Below are 5000 nucleotides of genomic sequence, written 5' to 3' on the forward strand. Positions count from 1 at the left end.
GTTATTATGATCTGTCTACCTCTTGCTTAATTATTTCCAGGCCCCTTTGGCCGCGGCAACGAAGATTTTTATTTTTTTAAATTTTTTAATCACCTAATTTTCTTTTTGCCGCTTCTCAAATTTAGGCTTAGAAAATTTCCCTTTAAAGGGGAGCCGTCTCTCTCTCTCTCTCTTCTCTCTCTCTCTCTCTCTCTCTCTCTCGCTCTCTCTCCTCTCTCGTAGTAGCCATCTTGCTTGGTGAGACGTACCCGCGTGAAGTCAGATTAATCAACAGATATCACAAGTTTAACATACGACTAGAATTTGAGAAATATCTAGAAGTGGTTCGTGAACTATCGGTGATAAGATTAGTGTGAAAATAGTAGGATAAAGCGTCTTCTAAGTTAGTTTATCTATAAATCAGAACAAAGACAAGATGGCAGTAAGTTCCAACTGCGGGAAGAGGTGGCGTAATTTGGCGTGTTTAGCAGATTCGCAATACGATGAGGTAGCAGGAAGGGAACTGCATTTCTCATCTATGAAATCAGCAACAGTCCTAACCAAAAAGATACAAAAGCATTCATAGATATATTAGAAGGATATAATCCTTCAAACTGGAACAAATCTAATGAAAAACATCTTGAAAATAATTGAAGAAGTTCCAAATAAAATCCAAGTGGTCAAGAGACTCATAAAGAAAATATACATAAACCAACATATTCCGACAAAGAAAATGAATAAGGTGAATCTTGTGAATATCCTAATTGATGCATTAGGAAAAAGAATGCCAAAAGCATGCAAACTGTGTAAGGTTTGGTATAGCATAGTCAATCCACAAAACTAATCAGAAAATGTGCTGCATGCAACATTCCGACCCATCCACAGTGTGCTGAGTAATACAAGATTTGAGAAAAGATACAAGAATTTTTTGTTCAACATGTCTATCATGGATAGACAATGTTATTAAATCAAGATTGAATGTACAAATAGTTGAGGATGAAGAAGAAGAGGAAGAGAAGAAGAAGAAGAAAAAGAAGAAGAGGAAAATGAAGAGAAGTAAACAAAAATGAAATGACAGAAAAAAATAAGGAAAACAAAGAACAAGATAAAAGTATGGATGCAGAGATACTCATTGATACTACATATGAGGCAATAAAGCAGCATACCTACGAAGAAATAAATTACGATATGACAACAGAAAAGCAAATCCCGAAGAGGCTCTACCCAGATCTACACAATGACGGGAAAGAGGAAAAAATAGACAAGAAAGACAAAATCTGCAACCTTTTGAAAAGAGGGAATTGCAGATTTGGAGAAAGATGTTACTACAAAAACATCCTAAGATATGTCAAAACTATGAAATATATGGTAAATGTGCATACTTAGATGGATATGGGGATGATTGCAGAGATCTGCATCCAAAAATATGTAAAAACCTAAAAGAAGGAAAAGGATGTAAGTTCGACAAAAATGCAAATATATGCACCCTGTAGCCATGAATCATAATCAAATAAATAACCAACCAAGTAATAAAAATCAAAATAAGAAAGAAAACAAATAAAGAGAGAAATCAAGAATATCAGGTAAAAGAGAAAAGCAAACCACCAATGAGATATGCAGAGGTGTCAGCAAAAAATTTCAAAGCATCAGCTCCGAAATTCTACTCAAGAGATAATAACTGTATTTATTATGCAAGAGGATATTGCAGAAACGGAGAAAATTGCAGATTCAGACACAAAATGAATAATTATGATGAAGGAAGAATCAAATATTATGGAAAAGTTGGATTTTTTAATGTCAGAATTTCTGGAAATGAAAAAAAGAACAACATACCAGAACAGGAAAGAGACATGGGAAAATCCTATTACTACCAGTATTAAATGAAGGAAGGGGAAAACACGCAAACCATCATAGTGATGAATGCGCAGGGTTTAGTTACGAGTAACTCAAAAAGAAAAATAGAGTACTTAGAAGAACTAACCCAAAATGAAAAGAAAATAGATATAATGAATATAAGTGAAACCTGGTATTCCCAAGAGACTGGAATGATGATCAAATAAAGGGTTCCAAACTTATAGATCAGATAGAAAAAATAGGAATCAAGGGGAACCGCAATATATGGGAAAGACAAAAAAACAAGGAAAAAATATATGAGAAATATAGTAACTCAGAATGTGAACAATAGCGGTAGAATTTGAATCTGAAAAATTGATGAACATAGTAATATATAGACCTCCTAATACTAAAGAGTTTGACTTAATAATTGAAAAAATTGGATGATATATGTAGAAATCACAAGGACTGGACTATTCTCCTATCTGGTGACTTCAACTTTCCTTTCGTAGAATGGAAAGAACGAATAGGAGATTGTGGTGTTGTACTTATACATATAAAAAAGAGAGTAATAGTAGTGCAGAAGATAAGAGGCAATTTGAAAAGCTATTAGATATGCTACTAGAATACAACATTCAACAAATAAATCACCTGCCAACAAGAAAGGAAAATACTTTAGACCTAGTATTTGTGAACGAGATGAATTATGTTAAAGAAATAATAGTTTATAATGCGATATTTCAGACCATAATGTCATAGAATTAACAGTTCATTCCTTTCCAAAGCAAGTGAAAAATAGAGATAAGCAAGAAATGAAAAAGTGGGGAAGGATATGGAAAATACAACTTCTACAGTTAAAAATATAAAATGGTCAGGAGAAATTAATGAAGAATTAAACAAAGATTGGGATACATTTTCGTAAGTGATGGGGACAATAAGGGTAAATACGGAGATTATTCATATTACTATAAAATATTGGAGAAAATAGTGGAAAAATATATACCGAAGAAGAAAAGTAAACATCATTCATGCATACCAAGAGACAGAAGGATCTTGTTCCAGAAAATCAGAAAGTGGAAAAAAGGTCTTGCAAAAGAAAAAAATGCATGGAAAGTTATAGAACTAAAAAGTAAGATAGAAAATGCAGAACAAAAGATTATACAATCAAAAGAAAATGAAAAACGGGACTTGGATGAAAAAACCCTATTAAATATCAAGCAAAACCCCAAAACTATTATACTCATATGCGAAGAAGATGAATAAAAGAAGAATAGAAATAGGCCTCTGAGAATTGAAGGGAGATTAACGAATGAAAAAAGGAAATTGCAACACTACTGGCAGAACGATATAAGAGAGAATTCACCCCTAGAATAGATAATGAAAGATAATGATATAGAAGTAAGGAAGAAAAATAGTGAATATTTAGCTGACATAGAAATTAATGAAGCTGATATTGTGCAGGCAATTAATGAAATTAAAAAATGGAGCTGCTGCAGGGCCGGATGGAGTCCCTGCTATTTTGTTAAAGAAAGTAGTTCATTCTATCGCAAAGCCACTTGCAATATTATTAAGACAAAGTGTAGATACAGGCAAGATTTATGATGAGCACAAATTAGATATATCACCCCTACTTTCAAAAGTGGATCAAGACTAGAGGCAAGTAATTATAGGCCTGTGAGTCTAACATCACATATTATGAAAGTGTATGAAAGGGTAATGAAGAAAAATATTATGAAACATTTAATAAAAAATAATTTGTTTAATATAGGACAACACGGTTTCGTACCCGGAAAAAGTACACAAAACCAACTGTTAGTCCACCGTGAGAAACATATTCAAAAATATGAAAAGCGGAAATGAAACAGATGTGGTTTATCTAGACTTTGCAAAAGCCTTTGACAAAAGTAGACCATAATATATTAGCAAAGAAAATTAGAAAACACAATATCGTAGATAAAGTAGGAAGATGGTTAAAAGAATTTTTACACAACAGACAAAAACAGATAGTTATTGCAAAACGATGAGAAATCGGATGAAACCAAGGTAATATCCGGATGTGCCACAAGGTACGGTGCTAGCTGCAATATTGTTTGTTATTATGATTGAAGACATAGACAGTAATGTTAAGATTCGGTAGTGAGTAGTTTCGCTGATGACACAAGAATAAGTAGAGAAATTACTTGTGTATGAAGATAGGAAACGCTCTACAAAGAGACCTTAACAAAGTATATGATTTGGGCAGAGGTAAATAGGATGGTATTTAACTCTGATAAATTTGAAGAATCAAAATTTTAAATTATGGAGACAGAGAAGGAAAGCTATATGCATATAGGGGACCTAATAATGAGACAATCACAAATAAGGAAGCAGTTAAAGACCTTGGTGTGATGATGAATAGGAACATGTTATGCAATGATCAAATAGCAATTCTGTTGGCAAAATGTAAAGCAAAAATGGGAATGTTGTTACGGCACTTCAAAACAAGAAAAGCTGAACACATAATTATGCTTTATAAAAACATATGTTCGTAGTCCACTTGAATATTGCAATATGATATGGTACCCACACTATCAAAAGGATATTGCACAAATAGAGAGTGTACAAAGGTCCTTTACAGCTAGAATAGAAGAAGTTAAGGACCTAGACTACTGGGAAAGACTACAATCCTTAAAATTATATAGTCTAGAAAAGGAGAAGAGAACGCTACATGATAATTCAGGCATGGAAACAGATAGAAGGAATAACAGAAAATATCATGGAACTAAAAATATCAGAAAGAGCAAGCAGAGGTAGATTAATAGTGCCCAAAACTATCCAGGAAAAATAAGGAAAGCACACAGGACATTAATCCACTACGCACCAGTATCGATAATGCAGCGTCTATTCAATGCGTTGCCAGCTCATCTGAGGAATATATCAGGAGTGAGCGTAGATGTGTTTAAGAATAAGCTCGACAAATATCTAAACTGCATCCCAGACCATCCAAGATTGGAAGATGCAAAATATACCGGAAGATGTACTAGCAACTCTCTGGTAGACATTAGAGGCGCCTCACACTGAGGGACCTGGGGCAACCCGAACGAACTGTAAGGTCTGTAAGGTAAGGTCTCTCATATACGTTGCTGCCTTTGTAGCTATAATATATTATTTACAGTTAAGCGACTTCATTTATTATCTTAATAAGATAG

Source organism: Macrobrachium nipponense, chromosome 3 (assembly GCF_015104395.2).
Source record: "Macrobrachium nipponense isolate FS-2020 chromosome 3, ASM1510439v2, whole genome shotgun sequence".
NCBI lineage: Eukaryota > Metazoa > Arthropoda > Malacostraca > Decapoda > Palaemonidae > Macrobrachium > Macrobrachium nipponense.